This window comes from Scyliorhinus torazame, chromosome 16 (genome assembly GCF_047496885.1).
Source record: "Scyliorhinus torazame isolate Kashiwa2021f chromosome 16, sScyTor2.1, whole genome shotgun sequence".
NCBI lineage: Eukaryota > Metazoa > Chordata > Chondrichthyes > Carcharhiniformes > Scyliorhinidae > Scyliorhinus > Scyliorhinus torazame.
The window spans coordinates 22,620,398-22,643,868 of record NC_092722.1 but is presented as its reverse complement, the minus strand read 5'-3'; the positions used below and the strand labels follow the sequence as shown (position 1 = coordinate 22,643,868).

At 49.1% G+C, this 23,471-nt stretch overlaps 1 protein-coding gene across 6 annotated transcripts in view; it reads left to right on the top strand.

Annotated features, from left to right (window-relative positions):
• The window catches only part of camta1a (calmodulin binding transcription activator 1a), an 840,747-nt gene that overhangs the window by 598,272 nt on the left and 219,004 nt on the right, over positions 1 to 23,471 (top strand). The gene's annotated exons all lie outside the window — the stretch shown is intronic.

The following is a 23,471-nucleotide window of genomic DNA, read 5'->3' as shown; positions in this document are numbered from 1 at the left end:
AACACTCCACACAATACTAACAAATCTGCTTCTTAAAGATATATTTTCTACTCTATATGATATATATATATTAAATATATATATGAAGAATGATTTCACCAGTTATTTTTTGTGCATGAACCAGAATGACACTTGTGATGAATTGTGGGATACTGGATGATATGAACAGCATTCAGGAGTTAGCCAATAAAAGTGATCAACTTGGAACCCAATTGGCTCATGGGATTTGACACCAAGGTTTTTAGGAATTGAAAAGACAAGCAAAGCCAAATAGTGCTATTATTAGAGTGTAAGTGTGCACTTCCTGGCTGAAATGGAGTTGCCCCTGACTCTTGGCATTTTCACAAAGGATGAGTAGAGTCCAGAGTGGGCAATGATGGGGTCCCAATGTGGTACTGGGTGCTTTGGAGAGCTATACTGTGCGTTGAAGCTACCCAGTGTGTTTCCACCATGCATAGGGTATCTTTAAACCTAATGGCTTTGCATGGTTGAGGTCCAGTAAGTCAGGGTCAGTCACTGTTGATCCAAAATTTGGGGTTTTGAGAACCAAGTAAGTCGTGGACATCAGGCTAGAATTTGACGTTGAACCACCTGAAACAAAACAATGCCTGCCCGATCTTTACCACAATGCACTCTGTTTTGGTTCGGTTCACCATAGTGTTCCATCCCTTCCCACTATTATGCCAATGGTGGAGGGCAATGTTGACACATATTGGCAAAGGAGATGGTGCCAATCTGCTGCAGCATTTTAATGGAGGTCACCCCAGAAAGAAAGCAGACAGGACAACACTTTCTGTGAATTGGGTAGTTCATTATTGAAATTGAAGGTGCACCGGTTGTGACTGGTGTGCCTTTTATTTCAGATGATGTCCGACAGAGATCATTCAGGTTTCTCTCACAGTCCCAGCAAATACAGCGCGCATTTCTTGATCTTTCAAAAAATAATTTTCTCTCTGGAAATTTAAAGTACCCAATGATCAGGTTCCCATTTTTAAATGCCATCCCAACCCAAAGGAGTTCAGCTGGAACCGCACCCCCCACCCCCACAACATCGCCCAACACTGCCCTGGCACTGCCCGCTGACACTTACAGTCATGACCTAATCATTACTCTGGCATTGCCCGGGCAGTGCTTGGGCAGGACTTCCTCCCCCCATGAATGCTGCAGTCACCTGACCTCCCCTGGGACCAGGTGCATGCCTTGGGAGACCAGACGCGATCCATGCCGTTCTGCCCTCAGGCCGACGTGGGTGGACGTTCTGTCAGGGGATAGGATTCTGACGTAGAGGCTTGATAATAAGATGCTAATGCATTCAAATGACATTCCTGACGTTCAACATCGGGAAACTCGCCCCCTCACTGACAGGAGAGGGGACGTCACGTCACATTTTCACATCGACGTGAACCATGATTTGGGAGTCCTGGCAGGATTTTCCGCTCTCATTGCTGAACCCGCCCGACACTATCAGAGAGAAGAAAACCCCGGCCTTACAGTCTGACCTGATCCCAGGGCTAAAGGGATAAAGCGTCACTGATTAACCTCCACATACACCCTGTCCTACCATTCCCACCATGTTCATTAATCATCCGAGATGGATTCGGCTGTCCCCAACAGATAGTATTGCCTGCTGAGGTCTGGTTCCCCCTTCCCCCTTTACTCTGGAATCAAGAACCTATTTCTCATGTGGCCATGTGCGTCAGCAAGTTATTTTGACAGTGGCGGCATCAGTGTCCTTACCATCTTCTTTAGCTGTTGTAGGTGGCCACGTGGTATAGCACAGGGACGTGTTTCTCAAGTGAAATTCAATCCTTTCACTACAGCTATTAATTATCTGGGAAAATAGAATTAATAAAACAGCTTTTCCGTTCTCCATTGTCACAATCCAGTGAAGATCCTGGCTGCAGGGGAGAAAGATTTACACAAATTGTGACCTACTATGGCAGTTCATGCCTTTAAAACTAAACGATAAAGCTGACTGTTTCTGATGTTTAACTTTTAAATCCAGACACACCCAATCTTGGGGTACTGCAGTTCCTGAGTATTCAGTGCTCAAAAGCTGATTTAGGAGAGCTGGCCACCAGTCCAACACTCTAACTTCAGTAAATGTGAGAATCGCACTTTATTCATAGGACATTCTGGTGATACATTCTGACCAAAAATGGCTCCCTCAGTGGACAAAAGCCCGTGCTGGAGAAATAATGGGTTAATGTGAACGGTATCTTTTCACGGTGGACGCTTGCTTTTCCGGAAAGCTTCTGAGAGTTTGGTGTTGCATCCCATGAGCCAGCCGGCAGAGGCACCCCTGCCAACATACCCAGCTCCCTGTGAGGTTTAACAGCCCTAGCAGATTAGTAACTATGGATTACCCAGTTTGGAATGACTGCATGCATGCAAATGGCTGATGTCACTGGCTAAATTCAAAGTGATTGATAGTATTTAAAGCTGCAGTAGATTATAGAAAATGAGTCGTCCTTCCTCAGACAGTTTGCAACATTCTGAATGTTCTCCCCTCACTTGCTCCTCATCGAGTTCAGACCCTGCCAGGGTATAGCTTGCACAACCTTCAACAGCAGCGACAGTGTTTGGTCTTCACATTTGAGTCTCAGTCCATAAATATTGGCTGTCAATTTAACTACGGCGGGCATCAAAATCGAGCCGTGTCCTGTCCACACCCAAACTTCATTCTTTTTTTAACTAAATTTAAAGTACCCGATTCATATTCTTTTTCTAATTAAGGGGCAATTTAGCGTGGCCAATCCACCTACCCTGCACATCTTTGGGTTGTGGGGGTGAAACTCAAGCAGACACAGGGAGTATGTGCAACCTCCACATGGACAGTGACCCGGGGCCAGGATTGAGCCCGGGTCTTCAGTGCCGTGAGGCAGCAGTGCTAACCACTGTACCACGTGCCGCTCTCCAAACTTCATTTTTGTGCATTTTTCAATGTGTGTCACAAATAGTGACCAGGAACAGTAACCTAGCTGATGCTTGCCACGATCCTCGACCCCACCTTAATCTGGCATTAGAACCAGTGTACCCTCTCTATTTTTTGAAGTGTATGGGCAATTAGTTTAAGTGCATGGCTCCTTTTTTTTTGAATGATTAATTAAAAGAGCCAACTTGAGTGGTGCCTGCACTTTTTGCCGTTTTGAGGGAACATTGGACATAGCCTAAGACCTCATAGTCCGTCAGGCTGTTTACTACACTGAGCATTGTCTTTACCTATTACCACATGTTCAGTGAGTTTTAAGTGTATCAGAGTACTGTATAATGCTCTCTGTCCCGTCTAAAACCCCTGCCTCTTGTGTTTACAGTGGGACCGGAGGATTATGAGCTGCAGGTTAATAGTTGTGCAAGAAATAGTGTAACCCTGTTTACACTGTTCTTCATCACACTGTGGTGCAGCTGGCATGACTATCCAATACAAGTTCCTCCATTTAATCTAATTTTCACAAGAGGAGTAGATGCCTCTACTTACAACTGGGGACTACCCATTGCATGAGTGATCACAGGAACATTGCTGCACATACACAGCTGTTGTAGCTGTAGAGAGATTTCATTTATCCCCTGCTCAGTTTTTGGCACCTGAGTTTGAGTTTTCCTGAGATTCTACTCTGAACATTTTAACCTAATTAACATAATTGCTTATTTTCAATTAATAAGCAGGTTTGGACAGTGAAGCCAGGAATTTAATTAACTAAAACTGACACGCAAAGGAAACTAAACCCCAAAATGTTTTCAAGTTGAATCATTTCTGCCATGGATCCAATGGAGGCATCACCTGTCTCGGTGGTTACAAACGTGCCCAGAAGTTTCCCCCTAGTTCCCAGAGTCTCACATGTTGGTACCAGGATAAAAAAGACATGCCAGGGATTGGGCCGCACCTGTTCGCTTGTGAGTGGCATACGCATGGTTAAAGAGCAATACTTCAGAGAGGGCCACGCCACTGGGAGTAACCAACCCAGGCGCATCCATTTACTCTCATACAAATTCAACACGCTCTGACTGCAACACAGGGTCACTGTATACCATTTTAATTAATGGACAGTCACTAGTATAAAAAGAATTAGCATGCACATGGAAGACTGTGTACAAAAACATCATCAACTTGCAGCATCTTGAACATAGTAAAACATCTCAAACTACACAGGAAGACTATCAGTCTGTGCTGAGCAAAACAATCAGCGCCTCCAAGGGATTGGGCCAAGAATTTACAAAGACGTGACACCGGACTGAAACTTTCCACAATTGACCTCTGCTGTGCTCACTTAGGCCATTTAGCCACAGAGAGTACCTGAGTGGTGGCGTAGAATAGTGAGGACAGATTAAACACTCAGCAACTAGGAGCGATCCCACTGTCAATTTAGTTGTTTAGCTTGACTGTCACAACAATAGAGGCACTTAGTAATAATAATAATCTTTATTAGTGTCACAAGTAGGCTTACTTTAACACTGCCACACTCCGGCGCCTGTTCGGGTACACCGAGGGAGAATTTAGAATGTCCAATTCACCTAACAAGCACGTCTTTGGAACGGAGGAAAGCGGAGCACCCGGAGGAAACCCACGCAGACTCGGGGAGAACGTGCAGACTCCGCACAGTCAGAACTTCCCCCTTACTGAAGTATTGCTTGCAACATTCCCTCCAAGGTGCTTGGATGAGCAGTCACGCAGCAACCGGGAATGTGGCATAGAGGGAACTAACAGGCTGCACATATGCATTGGCCCCTTCAAGATGTCCTTAAAGCAACAGGCCAGGTTAAACTTAGGTCCACCTTAACGGCTAAACATTATAACCATGTTCCTAACCCCAGACCATCTATGAACAATGCCACAATAGCTCAGCTAGTTCATTTTAACACTTGATTGACTCAAACATCTCTCCAAATGATTTTACCCTTTACTGTAATTGGGCCCCAAGGACCTGGGCCTCTCACAGTGCAAAATACCTGTTGTATTACTGTTTGTTTCTTATCAATAGATTTCTGCAGGAACCATTTTTTTGATATAATATATTGCAGCTTTAAATGAGTGACCAAAAGATTGTTCAAATTTATTGGCTTGTTTGGATCTCTTTGACCTCAGTCACAAGTGAGTTGTGATTAACTGCTCAGAAATACGAAAGGAAGAACCTGACGTATAACAATGTGCAGACGTATTAGCGTGTGATATGTGAAATGATATGATCCTGTTATGTCATGTGTGAGCTGGCCTGTTGTTCTGGATTTCTGGCCTTGTTGCATCTCTACATTGTCATTAATATTTTTAAGTTCCTGCAGTCATGTTGTTTACTGATTGCACATTGTGGTGAATATTGTTACTGTGTCAGGTACTGGGTGATGCTGGAAGGGATTGCCTGCATCCAATGTGTGGCAATAACATGAAAGAGTTGTTTCTGAGCACACTTACAGTGTCATCGTGCACACTGGACACTGTAACTGTTCCTCTCTGATTCATGTGACCCCTGCCAAGTGGCCTATGAGGCCTTAATGTGCTGAGATGCCCAACTTTGACCTGGTAAAGACACCAAGCCAGATAAAATAGATCACGGGTGGTGAGGCGGATCCTCAATTTAGGGCTGGAAGCTTATAATGAAACTCCTGCTGAAGGTACAGCAAGACTTGCAGCACCTTAGGACCGAGCTCCTCAATCGCAAGAGGCCCATTATCCCAGACACAGGTTAGAGGCTCATGAATTTGACGAGAAGTGTGAAGTTGAAACAAATTGAGGACTGGCATGAGGAGCCAAGTCCATCATCTGTGCCCCATCTGAACTATATTACGCAACAGTAATAATCTACAAACAAAATACTGCAGACGCTGGAAATCTGAAATAAAAATGGAAAATGCTGTAAAATCTCAGCAGGTCTGGCAGCATCTGTAGAGAGCGAAATGTAGTTAACGTTTTGAGCCCGTTTTGCTTCTTCAGAGCTAACGAGAGGGAGAAATGTGATGGATTTCATACTGTTAGAGAGTAGGTGCTATCTTACCTTTATGCCACTTTCAGCACCTTCTCTAGCCCTTAACACTGCCATTAACACCTCCTTTCTCTTGAATCCTGAACATCTTTGTGCAATCCCTCCTTGCTCACACCCATCACTGACCTTCTACTTTCCTCCACCTGCTCCAACCCCTCTTAAACAGTATAAAATCCAACACATTTCTCCCGTTCTTTAGCTCTGAAGAAGAGTCATATGGACTTGAAACATTGGGGCGAATTCTCCATTTAAGAGACTAAGTGCTGACTCCGGGACTGATTCGAGAATGTTCTTCGTTGAGAAAAGCGGTGCCGGTCCCAGAGCAATTCAGGACCTGTTAATGGGCTAACACCAGCGCCACGTAGAACTCGTGCAATTCCAGTGCATGTCGCCCTCATTCCAGCAACGATGGTGGCACTGGGTGTGCTGGAGCAAGCCCATTGCGTTGATGGGTAGGCTGGGGCCAGAGGGTACCTAGGGTTTTGGCTTGGGAGGGCACCTATACGACCTGGGGCGCTAAGGTCCCAGTAGGCAGTCAGCGGCGTGCGCAACCGCATGGCTTCCTTGCCGGCTGCAGCAATTGCGGTCCGTACCCGGCCACCTCGACTCCACGCCCACCTCTTAGCCGCCCCCACGACTCCCCCCCAGCCATGGCAGATGCCCCCCAGCCAGCAGCACAACGGTCAGCACACTATAGCGACGTTCGACACTGTTTGTACCTCTTCCTGCACTTTCACTAGCCACCCGATTAGAAATACAACAAGTGAACCTTGCCGTCAGCAATTCCTGCTGGCGAAGGCAGAGCATCGCGGGAGGCCCAGAAAATGCAGGGTCGGGCCTGTTACTGATATGCCAGCGGCCTTTACTGCACAACTTGCATGCCCACACCGGAGTGTGGCGTAGAACGCATTCACGGAGCAGTCGAGGGACCGGAGCATAGCATTCCGTTACTGCCTGGCATCAACCTCGATTTTCGGCTGCCGCCAAATTCTCCGCCCGATCGTATTTCACAATTCCAGCATCGCTGGGCGGAGAATCCCACCTATTAACTCTGTTTCTCGCTAGGGCAGCAAGGTGGCGCAGTGGTTAGCACTGCTGTCTCACGGCGCCCAGGTCCCAGATTCGATCCCGGCTCTGGGTTACTGTCTGTGTTTGCATGGGTCACATCGCCACAACCCAAAGATCTGCAGGGTAGGTGGATTGGCCACGCTAAATTGCCCCTTTATTGGAAAAAATTAATTGGGCACTCTAAATTTAAAAGGAACAACTGTTCCTCTCTCCACAGATGCTGCCAGACCTGTTTACTACATAACACCTGGATGGAAACCTGTCTTGGGTGGTAATGCAAAACAGGTGGTGTAGGATTAGCCGCCCATTAAACACAGAGCCTGATATTTACTTCCATTGACTGCAATGGAACTGAATGTCAGACATTCAGGCTGCCAATCTGATATCATTAATTTAGAGTCATTACCGTGACCTATTCCAGCACCTTATTCTTTATTGAGGTCATCGTTAGTGGCAAATATCCCCGGTAGTTTGGTGACTCACACACAGCTCCTACAATCCTGTTAAATGGAACTTTGCAAGTTGCTGGTTCACACCAACGAGGAAAGAGATTTCTTACTCGCGTGTGTGGAAATGGAGGCATTTTAAATTCTAGCTCAAGAACACTTCTCAAGCAGAAAACAGCAAGCAGAAATAGAAAGCTGTCCTTGTGCTCACACTCGTCGTGGGAAAGACCTTTGAGATGTGGTTGTCACACTGCTGAAGAGCAATGTCAATACAGTGATCCCAGTGTAACAGTGACACTCCTTTACCTGATTGTGGTAGTATGTATTGGGGGTCATGTGGGACTGGAAGCCCTAATGTCATTGGCTGACAGATCCCGGGTCCTGGTTGGCCGTTGACCTCTAGCTCCGCCCTGAAGGCGGAGTATAAGAAGCCGGAGTCCTCCCCCGCAGGCCAGTCTCCTATTGAGCTGCAGGGGAACAGGCATGCTTAATAAAGCCTCATCGACTTTACTCTATTCGTCTCACGGAGTCTTTGTGCGCTACACTGATCAATTGTACTCTGTGTGTGATGGGAGCTGCAATCTTCCCCTCAAATCGTCCGTCGCTCAAAAACCTGGGTAGGTGGACTCTGCCTCCAGCCTCGCCTTGTTGAATAGCAGGGAATCCCTGTGCTGTTGGCCTCCCAGAATCTTCCCATTACTTGTGATTTACCAATTTTGCATTATTGTTTTAAATGCAAATGATTCATTGGCTTGAAAAGTAAAGAGAGAAACACGTTACCTCTGTCCTTTAAGTTCTGTAAAGTGGTACAAATTAAAACACTAACAAGTCACTAAATTGTTAATTACCAACATTGATCACAGCTACAATGATAGGAGCCATCTCAGTATCAATAAACCCCAACATATATCCTGAATAGCATCAATAAACACCAATATTATATCCTGATTAATGTCAATAAACCTCAATATTATATCCTGGATAACCCATGCTGTGAATGGATTAAGATATCTTTGTACCCAATCCTCTCATTTGTATTTTAACAGAAGCATTAGATTATTTAGTTTAAATGAGCCAGCTTTGCTGTTAAAATAGCAGACAAAGTATTCTGCTACGAATGCAGCAAAGTCATGTGAGCACAGTGCAATTTCCAGGCTGGGATTGACAAATAATTATCAATGTGGAGTAAAGCATCCAGCTGACAGCCAAACCCAGGAATCTCCTCTCTCTGTGTGTGATCGGATATTATACTTGGGTAGCTTTGTGCCTGGCATGATAAGTAACTGACACAAAGGTAGGCTAGCTGGAAGATTCCAAAGCAAAGGAAAGGGTTGACCAGTATGAACTGTAAAATCTAATATTCTTCTTCTTTGGGAAAGTGGGAACATAGGAGTTAGGAGCAGTCTGCCATTCAGCCTTCCGGGCTGCTCACCCGTTCAACAAGATCACGCTTATGCCTCAACTTTACTTTTCTGTCTGTCCCCCATGACCCTTGGCTCTTCTGTCTACCAAAAATCTGTCTATCTCTGCCTAGAATAAATTCTTTTTAAGAATAAATTTAGAGTACCCAATTCATTTTTTCCAATTAAGGGGAAATTTAACGTGGTCAATCAACCTACCCTGCACATCTTTGGGTTGTGGGGGCGAAACCCACGCAAACACGGGGAGAACATGCAAACTCCACACAGACAGTGACCCAGAGCCGGGAGCGAACCTGGGACCTCGGCGCCGTGAGGCAGCAGTGCTAGCCACTGTGCCGCCGTGCTGCCTTGCCTTGAATAAATTCGATGACCCAGCCTCCGCTGCTTTTTGGGGAACAGAACTCCACATACTAATGAATATTTGAGAGAAATAATTTCTACTCATCTCTACCTTAAACAGTAGAACCTTCATTATTGTGTCGTCTAGTTCTAGTCTCTCCCACAAGTCGAAACATCCTCCCATCTCCACCCTGTCAAGTCCCCTCAGGATCTTATGGGCACAATTTAATGGAGAGTATCATTTCAGGTGGGTTTGGCTGGGGGTTTCACCCCGGCTCTGTCGGCGAGTTCCCCACCGCTATCTAGCCACACTTAACCACTTTTGCGGGCCCTGGGGAGTTTCTCTCTGGGCCATCCCACACACAGGGCACGATTTAACTAAATGGGAACAAAGTCCCATAGCAAGCATGTTTAGCCGTGTGTTTCCTGGCGCTCGCAGTGCTGAGAAACACAACACTATCGAACATCACTCGGGTTAGATAGGGGGCGTCAGCGGAGAACGCATGGCCGCGGCCGCACGTTGCCCCATTTTCTGCACCGAGGAGTCTGCTCGCCGGAACTCCTTAGATTGGTCCAATCTCTGGAGCCCCCGTCGTGACTCCTGAACCCCACCCCCACCAGCCCCAAATCACTTTAAGGGGATTCCCGGGCCACCCCGCACCCCCTTAACACCTGAGCAGTGCACTTCCTGCCCGATTGCTGCCGCGTGGAAGATGCCAGCTTGGCGCCTTGGCATTGCCAACCTGACACCCTGGCAGTGCCCCTGGCAGCTGGCAGTGCCACCTAGAGACCTTGGCAGTGCCAGGCTGGCACCCAGGTAGCACTACCAGGGTGGCAGGCTGGCAGTGTCAGGGTTGATCAGGCAGAGTCAAGGTATATTCCTTCAAAATAGAAAGGTAGGGCAAACACATCCAGAGCTTCTTAGATGCCAAAAGAGATAGAACTTAATTTAAAGAAGAAAAAGTGTACTTCTGATTAGATAACAGGTAGAAGATACAATTGAGAATCACGCTGAATACAGGAAGTTCAGACAGGAGGCAAAAAGGAGAGATACCAGGATATTCCCTGGGCTGGAGAGTTTTAGTTATGAAGCGAGATTGGAGAGACTGGGGCTGTTTTCCTTGGAGTAGAGGAGCCTGGTGGGTAGGGGGGGAATGGACATGATTGAGATGTATAAAATTATGAGGGGCATAGATAGAGTAGACAGGAAGAAATGTTCCCCTTGGTGGGATCAATGACCAGGGGGCGGTTTAGAGGGGATGTGAGGAAAAAACATTTTACTCAGAGGGGGTGGGAGTCTGGAACTCGCTGCCTGAAAGGGTGGTGGAGGCAGAGACCCTCATAACATTTAAAAAGTATTTGGATGTGCACTTTCAATCCCAAGGCACTCAAGGCTATGGGCCTAGTGCTGGAAAAAGGGATTAGAGTCGTTAGGTGGTTGTTTCTGACCAACGCAGACACGATGGGCTGAAGAGTCTTTTCTACGCTGCAGACCTCTATTACTCTGCGAGAAGCAAAGGGGGAGTATGACAAGAAACTGGCAGCCACCATAATAACAAGGTGGTAAAGGAGGAGAGGTCAATTGGGGACCTAAAAGGTGATTTAAGCATGAAGACTGCGGTATTAAATGAATACTTTGCACCTGTCTTTACCAGACCATGGCATAAGATGAGGTAATTCAGGCACTAGAAAGTTTTAAAATCGATGAGGGAAAGGGATTAGATAGGCTTCCTGCTCTTAAAGTTGACAAGGCACTGGGACTGGATACTGAGTATTCAAGGATACTGGGGAAAGTGAGAATGGAAATTGTGGTGGCGCTGGTCATAATCTTTTAGTCTTCCTTAGACTCAGGGGTGGTGCCAGAGGTTTGAAGAACTGTACCCCTGTTCAAATTCGGGTGTAAAGATAAGCCCAGCAACGCCAGACCAGTCAGTTTGACTTCAGTGGTGGAGAAACTTCTAGAAATAATAATTCGGGACAAAATTAACATTCGCATGGACAAATGGGAGTTAATTAAGGAAAGCCAGCATGGATTTCTTAAGGGACAATCATGTTTAATTAAAGTGCAGGAGTTTTTTTGAAGAGGTAACAGAGGATTGATGAGGGGAATGTTATTGATGTGGTATACATGGACTTCCAAAAGGCAATTAATATAGTGCCGCACAACAGACTTGTGAGCAAAGTTATAGCTCATGAGATAGAAGGAACAATAGCAACATGGGTATGAAATTGGCTGATTGACAGGAACAGAGAGGTCCCCTTTTAGGTCCCCAATTGACCTCTCCTCCTTTACGACTTTGTTATTATGTTGGCTGCCAGTTTATTTTGATACACCCACTTTGCTCCTCCCAGAGTCATAGAGCTGCAGCACAGTAGTGGTTAATGGATGTTTTTGGGGCTGGAGTTTGTAGTGGAGTTTCCCAGGGTTCAGCATTGGGACCTTTGCTTGTCTTGATATATATTAAAAACCAAGAACTTGGTGTACAGGGCACAATTTAAAACTTGACGATGATATGAAACTTGGAGGCAACTGTGAGGAGAATAGTGTGGATCATCAAAAGGACATAGACAAGCTGGTGGAATGGGTTCATTTTGGTAGGAAGGTCACAAAGAGACAATATAAAATAAGGGGTACAACTCTAAAGGAGGTGCAGGAGCAGGGAGACCTTTGCCTGGAATCAAGACGCTAGGGGAGGAGATCTTACCTACCGAGAGCTGCTTGTCAATCAGAGGCCGGTGGCTCCAGTGCTCAGCAGCACCACAAAGGAGGTGGTGGTGGCTGCTGCAGGAAAAAGCATTTACCGGAACTTCAGGACCACAGAGCAACCAGGCCACAGATAGGAAATGGGGCGGGGGTGGGACTAGTGCGTGGAGTGTGTGTGTGTGAGGCGAGGGGGGGGGGCGGTCAGCAGCAAGGATAGCCGGTGGCTTACAGTGGGCTCCCCATCTTGATGTGCAGTCCCTTGGTCAGGCACAGTAGTTTTGGTCGGAACACCCCCCCACACCCACTGCCAATTACCACAGAGGTGACACATTGGCCACACAGTTCTAGCTGTTGTGCACACCGCAGGGAGGCAGGCCTGCCTGATTCTGGGTGTATAAGCAGCAGTGGGATGAGGCCCTTGCGTCTTCATTAATTAGCCACTTAAGGACCTCAGTAGTAGGCGGGCAGGATGGTTGAGCATGGGCCTTTCCCCTCAGAATTAAAAAAAATAAATTTAGAGTACCCAATTCAATTTTGCCAATTAAGGGGCAATTTAGAATGGCCAATCCGTCTACCCTGCACATCTTTGGGTTGTGGGGGTGAGACCTACGCAGACACGGGGCGAATGTGCAAACTCCACACGGACAGTGACCTGGGGCCGGGATCGAACTACTAGTGCTAACTACTGTGCCGCCCTCCATTCAGAATGTAATTCTGGCGGAGGTGGAGAGGCAGTGATGTTGAGCATGTTTAGTCAGGTGTTTCCACCGCTCGCAGCTGTGCTGTAAAACTCTGTTACTCAATCAGTTTAAAATTGCAACTATGGCGGCGCAGTGCCTAGCACTGCTGCCTCACGGCGCCAAGGACCCGGGTTCGATCCCAGCCCTGGGTCACTGTCTGTGTGGAGTTTGCACATTCTCCCTGGGTTTCACCCCCACATCCCAAAGGTGTGCAGGTTAGGTGGATTGGCCACGCTAAATTGCCCCTTAATTGGGAAAAAAAAAAGAGTATTCTAAATCTTTTTTTAAATAAAGTAAAGTTGCAACTAAGAGTGAGAAGAATTTGGCAAAATATATTAATTTCACAGAGGATTGCTGGAGTATGGAATTTCTTTACCACAGGGAGTAGTTGAGGCAGAGATCACAGCACTTCTAAGGCAATATTGGATAATATTTGGAGCAGAGAATGATTCAGGCTGAGGAAGAAAGAGTAGGCAGTAGGATAGGTGCTCCAGTGAAGAGCTGGCACACAAATGAAGGACCAAACGGCCTCCTTCAAACGTCTACAATTAAGTATCTCTGATAAAATAATGGACATGTAAATTTCATACTGACGTGTGGAATGTACTATGTGATCCCAAGGCCATAAGGCTATGCCAAACACGTTTTTTCTCAAATCTACTCAGCTGGTTTAATTACAGATAACTTTAACTTAATCAATTTCTCGAGGTCAAAGTTTAAAAAAATAAATTTAGAGCACCCAATTATTATTTTTTCCAATTAAGGGGCAATTTAGCGTGGCCAATCCACCTACCCTGCACATCTTTGGGTTGTGGGAGGTGAGACCCACGCAAACACGGGGAGAATGTGAAAACTCCACACGGACAGTGACCCGGGGCTGGGATCGAACTCGGGTCCTCAGCACCGTGAGGGAACAGTGCTAACCACTGTGCCACCGTGCCGCCCAAAGTCAAATTTGAATGATAAATCGGTCTCAGTCATCATTTCATTAGTGATAAATCATTCATGTGCGCTATCTCCAGGAAGTGATTGAAGTTTTCATCTGACACATGATGTCCATAAACTCATCCCTCCCATCTTTAAGAATCTTTTCCCACCACTTTAATTTAAGTTTGCTTGCTTTATTCTGCAGTCCCTTCCCTACAATTACATTGATGTGTCTGAGGGACGCCTTGTAAGCACGTGAGGGGAAAAGCAGTATAACAATAGGAAGATAGGGTGAGATGATGTAAGGTGGGAAGAGGCTCGTGTGGAACGTAAATGCCGGAATGAGACCTGAGGGCCAAAGGGCTTGTTTCTGTGTTGTAGATGCTGTGTCATGCTCTGAAGATATCCATTAGAATCTGTGCAAGAGGGTGGTTGCCATACCAACTTCCAATGAACAAAAACACTAAAGTGCTCAAAGAAAATGAAAGCATCCACACTTTTAAAATGCTGCTATTATTCTTCTCCCGGGCTTGCTTGGAGCAGTGTCCAGGAGATTAAACTTTAATTTCTGGAGATTGCAAGACATTCCTGCAGGGTTGGCAAACTGAGGAGCCCACACCAAGGCCCCAGCCTTAGTAAAGGCCAGGCTGCACTATCGTGGACAGCAACTCAATAACGTTGAACTGTCAAAGCACTGCTGCTACCACAGGTATTTTGGCCTTGAAACCATTTCAAGGGGTATCTGATGGCAATTCTTCACACCTTTTCTTGCTCCCCAAAGTAATCACAGAGCCCAGAAGGGGTCCTCATTGTTCCATTTCGGTCAGAAGAGTTAACGGAAATGAAACAGAGACCCGTGTCAGGAGCCTTTAGCGGGGTGTTTGCCAACGTTTGCTGTGTCGAGAAAGACTCTGCCATCTAACCCACCCAGACCCTGCTATCTAACCCACCCAGACTCTGCCATCTAACCCACCCAGACACTGCTATCTAACCCACCCAGACTCTGCTATATAACCCACCCAGACGCTGCTATCTAACCCACCCAGACTCTGCCATCAAACCCACCCAGACTCTGCTATCCAGCTCACCCAGATTTTGCTATCTAACCCACCCAGACTCTGCTATCTAACCCACCCAGACGCTGCTATCTAACCCACCCAGACTCTGCTATCTAACCCACCCAGACGCTGCTATCTAACCCACCCAGACTCTGCTATCTAACCCACCCAGACTCTGCTATATAACCCACCCAGACTCTGCTATATAACCCACCCAGACGCTGCTATCTAACCCACCCAGACGCTGCTATCTAACCCACCCAGACTCTGCTCTCTAACCCACCCAGACTCAGCTCTCTCACCCACCCAGACTCTGCTATCTAACCTTTCCAGACTCTGCTATCTAACCCACCCAGACTCTGCTATCTAACCCACCCAGACTCTGCTATCTAACCCACCCAGACTCTGCTATCTAACCCTTCCAGACTCTGCTACATAACCCACCCAGTCTCTGCTATCTAACCCACCCAGACTCTGCTATCTAACCCACCCAGACGCTGCTATCTAACCCACCCAGACGCTGCCATCTAACCCACCCAGACTCTGCCATCTAACCCACCCAGACGCTGCTGTCTCATCCACCCAGACGCTTCTATCTAACCCACCCAGACTCTGCTATCTAACCCACCCAGACTCTGCTATCTAACCCACCCAGTCGCTGCTGTCTCACCCACCCAGAGTTGCTATCTAACCCACCCAGACTCTGCCATCGAATCCACCCAGACTCTGCTATCTAACCCACCCAGACGCTGCTATCTAACCCACCCAGACGCTGCTATCTAACCCACCCAGACTCTGCTCTCTAACCCACCCAGACTCTGCTATCTACCCGACACAGACGGACGCTGTTTTCAAACCCACCCAGACGCTGCCATCTAACCCACACAGACCCTGTTATCTAACCCACCCAGACTGTGCTCTCTAACCCAACCAGACTCTGCTATCTAACCCACCAAGACGCTGCTATCTAACCCACCCAGATGCTGATATCTAACCCACCCAAACTCTGCTCTCTAACCCACCCAGACTCTGCTCTCTAACCCACCCAGACTTTGCTATCTAACCCACGCAGACTCTGCTATCTAACCCACCCAGACTCTGCTGTCTAACCCACCCAGACTCTGCTATCTAACCCACCCAGACTCTGCTATCTAACCCACCCAGACACTGCTATCTAACCCACCCAGACTCTGCTATCTACCCGACACAGACGGACGCTGTTTTCAAACCCACCCAGACGCTGCCATCTAACCCACACAGACCCTGTTATCTAACCCACCCAGACTGTGCTCTCTAACCCACCCAGACTCTGCAATCTAACGCACCCAAACTCTGCTATCTAACCCACCCAGACTCTGCTGTCTAACCCACCCAGACTCTGCTATCTAACCCACCCAGACCCTGCTATCTCACCCACCCAGACTTTGGTATCTGGCCCACCCAAACTCTGCTATCTAACCCACCCAGACTCTGCTATCTAACCCACCCAGACTCTTCTATCTAACCCACCCAGACTCTGCTATCTAACCCACCCAGACTCTGCTGTCTCACCCACCCAGACTCTGCTACCGAACCCACCCAGACTCTGCTACCGAACCCACCCAGACGCTGGTATCCAACCCACCCAAACTCTGCTATCTAACCCATCCAGACTCTGCTATCTAACCCACCCAGACTCTGCTATCTAACCCACCCAGACTGTGCTATCTAACCCATCCAGACTCTGCTATCTAACCCACCCAGACGCTGCTATCTAACCCACCCAGACTCTGCCAGCTAACCAACCCAAACTCTGCTATCTAACCCACCCAGACTCTGCTATCTAACCCACCCAAGCTCTGCTATCTAACCCACCCAGATGCTGATATCTAACCCAACCCGACTCAGCTATCTAACCCACCCAGATGCTGATATCTAACCCACCCAGACTCAGCTACCTAACCCACCCAGACTCTGCTGTCTAACCCACCCAGACTCTGCTATCTAACCCACCGAGACTCTGCTATCTAACCCACGCAGACTCTGCTGTCTAACCCACCCAGACTCTGCGATCTTACCCACCCAGACTCTGCTATCTAGCCCACCCAGACTCTGCTATCTACCCCATCCAGACTCTGCTGTCTAACCCACCCAGACTCTGCTGTCTAACCCACCCAGACCCTGCTGTCTAATCCACCCAGACTCTCCTATCTAACCCACCCTGGCGCTGCTATCTAACCCACGCAGATGCTGCTATTTAACCCTCGCAGATGCTGCTGTCTAACCCACCAAGGCTCTGCTGTCTGACACACCCAGACGCTGCAATCTAACCCACCAAGACTCTGCTATCTAACCCACCCAGACTGTGCTATCTAACCCACCCAGATTCTGCCCTCAAACCCACCCAGGCTCTGCTATCTAACCCACGCAGACGCTGCTATCTAACCCACCAGACTCTGCTATCTAACCCACCCTGACTCTGCTATCTGGCCCACCCAGTCTCTGCTATCTGACCCACGCAGACGCTGCTATCTAACCCACCAGACTCTGCTATCTAACCCACCCTGACTCTGCTATCTGGCCCACCCAGTCACTGCTATCTAACCCACCCAGACTCTTCTATCTAACCCACCTCGACTCTGCGATCTTACCCACCCTGACTCTGCTATCTAACCCACCCAGACTCTGCAATCTAACGCACCCAAACTCTGCTATCTAACCCACCCAGACTCTGCTGTCTAACCCACCCAGACTCTGCTATCTAACCCATCCAGACCCTGCTATCTAACCCACCCAGACTTTGTTATCTGGCCCACCCAGACTCTGCTGTCTAACCCACCCAGACTCTGCTATCTAAGCCACCCAGACTCTTCTATCTAACCCACCCAGACTCTGCTATCTAACCCACCCAGACTCTGCTGTCTCACCCACCCAGACTCTGCTATCGAACCCACCCAGACTCTGCTACCGAACCCACCCAGACGCTGGTATCCAACCCACCCAAACTCTGCTATCTAACCCACCCAGACTCTGCTATCTACCCGACACAGACGGACGCTGTTTTCAAACCCACCCAGACGCTGCCATCTAACCCACACAGACCCTGTTATCTAACCCACCCAGACTGTGCTCTCTAACCCAACCAGACTCTGCTATCTAACCCACCAAGACGCTGCTATCTAACCCACCCAGATGCTGATATCTAACCCACCCAAACTCTGCTCTCTAACCCACCCAGACTCTGCTCTCTAACCCACCCAGACTTTGCTATCTAACCCACGCAGACTCTGCTATCTAACCCACCCAGACTCTGCTGTCTAACCCACCCAGACTCTGCTATCTAACCCACCCAGACTCTGCTATCTAACCCACCCAGACACTGCTATCTAACCCACCCAGACTCTGCTATCTACCCGACACAGACGGACGCTGTTTTCAAACCCACCCAGACGCTGCCATCTAACCCACACAGACCCTGTTATCTAACCCACCCAGACTGTGCTCTCTAACCCACCCAGACTCTGCAATCTAACGCACCCAAACTCTGCTATCTAACCCACCCAGACTCTGCTGTCTAACCCACCCAGACTCTGCTATCTAACCCACCCAGACCCTGCTATCTAACCCACCCAGACTTTGGTATCTGGCCCACCCAAACTCTGCTATCTAACCCACCCAGACTCTGCTATCTAACCCACCCAGACTCTTCTATCTAACACACCCAGACTCTGCTATCTAACCCACCCAGACTCTGCTGTCTCACCCACCCAGACTCTGCTACCGAACCCACCCAGACTCTGCTACCGAACCCACCCAGACGCTGGTATCCAACCCACCCAAACTCTGCTATCTAACCCATCCAGACTCTGCTATCTAACCCACCCAGACTCTGCTATCTAACCCACCCAGACTGTGCTATCTAACCCATCCAGACTCTGCTATCTAACCCACCCAGACGCTGCTATCTAACCCACCCAGACTCTGCCAGCTAACCCACCCAAACTCTGCTATCTAACCCACCCAGACTCTGCTATCTAACCCACCCAAGCTCTGCTATCTAACCCACCCAGATGCTGATATCTAACCCAACCCGACTCAGCTATCTAACCCACCCAGATGCTGATATCTAACCCACCCAGACTCAGCTATCTAACCCACCCAGACTCTGCTGTCTAACCCACCGAGACTCTGCTATCTAACCCACAGAGTCTCTGCTGTCTAAATCACCCAGACTCTGCTATCTAACCCACCCAGACGCTGCTATCTAACCCACCCAAGCTCTGCTATCTAATCCACCCAGACTCTGCTATCTAACCCACCGAGACTCTGCTATCTAACCCACGCAGACTCTGCTGTCTAACCCACCCAGACTCTGCGATCTTACCCACCCAGACTCTGCTATCTTAGCCCACCCAGACTCTGCTATCTACCCCATCCAGACTCTGCTGTCTAACCCACCCAGACTCTGCTGTCTAACCCACCCAGACCCTGCTGTCTAATCCACCCAGACTCTCCTATCTAACCCACCCTGGCGCTGCTATCTAACCCATGCAGATGCTGCTATTTAACCCTCGCAGATGCTGCTGTCTAACCCACCAAGGCTCTGCTGTCTGACACACCCAGATGCTGCTATCTAACCCACCAAGACTCTGCTATCTAACCCACCCAGACTGTGCTATCTAACCCACCCAGATTCTGCCCTCAAACCCACCCATGCTCTGCTATCTAACCCACGCAGACGCTGCTATCTAACCCACCAGACTCTGCTATCTAACCCACCCTGACTCTGCTATCTGGCCCACCCAGTCTCTGCTATCTGACCCACGCAGACGCTGCTATCTAACCCACCAGACTCTGCTATCTAACCCACCCTGACTCTGCTATCTGGCCCACCCAGTCACTGCTATCTAACCCACCCAGACTCTGCTATCTAACCCACCTCGACTCTGCGATCTTACCCACCCTGACTCTGCTATCTAACCCACCCAGACTCTGCAATCTAACGCACCCAAACTCTGCTATCTAACCCACCCAGACTCTGCTGTCTAACCCACCCAGACTCTGCTATCTAACCCATCCAGACCCTGCTATCTAACCCACCCAGACTTTGTTATCTGGCCCACCCAGACTCTGCTGTCTAACCCACCCAGACTCTGCTATCTAAGCCACCCAGACTCTTCTATCTAACCCACCCAGACTCTGCTATCTAACCCACCCAGACTCTGCTGTCTCACCCACCCAGACTCTGCTATCGAACCCACCCAGACTCTGCTACCGAACCCACCCAGACGCTGGTATCCAACCCACCCAAACTCTGCTATCTAACCCACCCAGACTCTGCTATCTAACCCACCCAGACTGTGCTATATAACCCATCCAGACTCTGCTATCTAACCCACCCAGACGCTGCTATCTAACCCACCTAGACTCTGCCAGCTAACCCACCCAACCTCTGCTATCTAATCCAGCCAGACTCTGCTATCTAACCCACCCAGACTGTGCTATGTAACCCATCCAGACTCTGCTACCTAACCCACCCAGACGCTGCTATCTAACCCACCCAGACTCTGCTATCTCACCCACCCAGACTCTGCTATGTAACCTACCCAGCCGTTGCTATCTAACCCACCCAGACTCTGCATTCTAACCCACCCAGACGCTGCTATCTAACCTATCCAGACTCCGCTATCTAACCCACCCAGACGCTGCTGTCCCACCCATCCAGACTCTGCTATCTCACCCAACCAGACTCTGCTATCTAACCCACCCAGTCTCTGCTATCTAACCCACCCAAACTTTGCAATCTAACCCACCCAGACTCTGCTGTCTCACCCACCCAGACTCTGTCATCTAACCCACCCAGACGTTGCTATCTAACCTACCCAGACTTTGCTATCTAACCCACCCGCCTCTGCTATCTAACCCAGCCAGACGCTGCTACCTAACCCACCCAGACTCTGCTATCTAACCCACCCAGACTCTGCAATCTTACCCACCCAGACTCTGCTATCTCACCCACCCAGTCTCTGCTATCTAACCCAGCAAGACTCTGCTATCTAACCAACCCAGACGCTGCTATCTAACCCACCCAGACTCTGCTATCTAACCCAAGCAGACGCTGCTATCTAACCCACCAGACTCTGCTATCTAACCCACCCTGACTCTGCTACCTGGCCTACCCAGTCACTGCTATCTAACCCACGCAGACGCTGCTATCTAACCCACCAGACTCTGCTATCTAACCCACCCTGACTCTGCTAACTGGCCCACCCAGTCACTGCTATCTAACCCACCCAGACTCTGCTATCTAACTCACCCAGACTCTGCGATCTTACCCACCCAGACTCTGCTATCTAACCCACCCAGATGCTGATATCTAACCCAACCCGACTCAGCTATATAACCCACCCAGATGCTGATATCTAACCCACCCAGACTCTGCTATCTAACCCACCCAGACTCTGCTATCTAACCCACCCAGACTCTGCTATCTAACCCACCCAGACTGCTATCTAACCCACCCAGACTCTGCTATCTAACCCACCCAGACTCTGCTGTCTAACCCACCCAGACTTTGCCATCTAACCCACCCAGATCCTGCTATCTAACCCACGCAGACTCTGCTCTCCAACCCACCCAGACTCTGCTATCTAACCCACCCAGACGCTGCTATCTAACCCACCCAGACTCTGCTATCTAACCCACCCAGACTGTGCTATCTAACCCACCCGGACTCTGCCATCAAACCCACCCAGACTCTGCTATCTAACCCACGCAGACGCTGCTATCTAACCCACCAGACTCTGCTATCTAACCCACCCTGACTCTGCTATCTGGCCCACCCAGTCACTGCTATCTAACCCACCCAGACTCTGCTATCTAACCCACCTAGACTCTGCGATCTTACCCACCCTGACTCTGCTATCTAACCCACCCAGACTCTGCAATCTAACGCACCCAAACTCTGCTATCTAACCCACCCAGACTCTGCTGTCTAACCCACCCAGACTCTGCTATCTAACCCACCCAGACCCTGCTATCTAACCCACCCAGACTTTGCTATCTGGCCCACCCAGACTCTGCTGTCTAACCCACCCAGACTCTGCTATCTAACCCACCCAGACTCTTCTATCTAACCCAACCAGACTCTGCTATCTAACCCACCCAGACTCTGCTGTCTCACCCACCCAGACACTGCTATCGAACCCACCCAGACTCTGCTACCGAACCCACCCAGACGCTGGTATCCAACCCACCCAAACTCTGCTATCTAACCCACCCAGACTCTGCTATCTAACCAACCCAGACGCTGCTATCTAACCCACCCAGACTCTGCTATCTAACCCACGCAGACGCTGCTATCTAACCCACCAGACTCTGCTATCTAACCCACCCTGACTCTGCTACCTGGCCTACCCAGTCACTGCTATCTAACCCACGAAGACGCTGCTATCTAACCCACCAGACTCTGCTATCTAACCCACCCTGACTCTGCTAACTGGCCCACCCAGTCACTGCTATCTAACCCACCCAGACTCTGCTATCTAACCCACCCAGACTCTGCGATCTTACCCACCCAGACTCTGCTATCTAACCCACCCAGATGCTGATATCTAACCCAACCCGACTCAGCTATCTAACCCACCCAGATGCTGATATCTAACCCACCCAGACTCTGCTATCTAACCCACCCAGACTCTGCTATCTAACCCACCCAGACTGCTATCTAACCCACCCAGACTCTGCTATCTAACCCACCCAGACTCTGCTGTCTAACCCACCCAGACTTTGCCATCTAACCCACCCAGATCCTGCTATCTAACCCACGCAGACTCTGCTCTCCAACGCACCCAGACTCTGCTATATAACCCACCCAGACGCTGCTATCTAACCCACCCAGACTCTGCCATCAAACCCACCCAGACTCTGCTATCTAACCCACGCAGACGCTGCTATCTAACCCACCAGACTCTGCTATCTAACCCACCCTGACTCTGCTATCTGGCCCACCCAGTCTCTGCTATCTAACCCACGCAGACGCTGCTATCGAACCCACCAGACTCTGCTATCTAACCCACCCAGACTCTGCAATCTAACGCACCCAAACTCTGCTATCTAACCCAACCAGACTCTGCTGTCTAACCCACCCAGACTCTGCTATCTAACCCACCCAGACCCTGCTATCTAACCCACCCAGACTTTGCTATCTGGCCCACCCAGACTCTGCTGTCTAACCCACCCAGACTCTGCTATCTAACCCACCCAGACTCTTCTATCTAACCCACGCAGACTCTGCTATCTAACCCACCCAGACTCTGCTGTCTCACCCACCCAGACTCTGCTATCGAACCCACCCAGACTCTGCTACCGAACCCACCCAGACGCTGGTATCCAACCCACCCAAACTCTGCTATCTAACCCACCCAGACTCTGCTATCTAACCCAGCCAGACTCTGCGATCTAACCCACCCAGACTGTGCTATCTAACCCATCCAGACTCTGCTATCTAACCAACCCAGACGCTGCTATCTAACCCACCCAGACTCTGCTATCTAACCCACCCAGACTCTGCTATCTAACCTACCCAGCCGTTGCTATCTAACCCACCCAGACTCTGCCATCTAACCCACCCAGACGCTGTTATCTAACCTATCCAGACTCCGCTATCTAACCCACCCAGTCGCTGCTGTCCCACCCATCCAGACTCTGCTATCTCACCCAACCAGACTCTGCTATCTAACCCACCCAGTCTCTGCTATCTAACCCACCCAAACTTTGCAATCTAACCCACCCAGACTCTGCTGTCTCACCCAC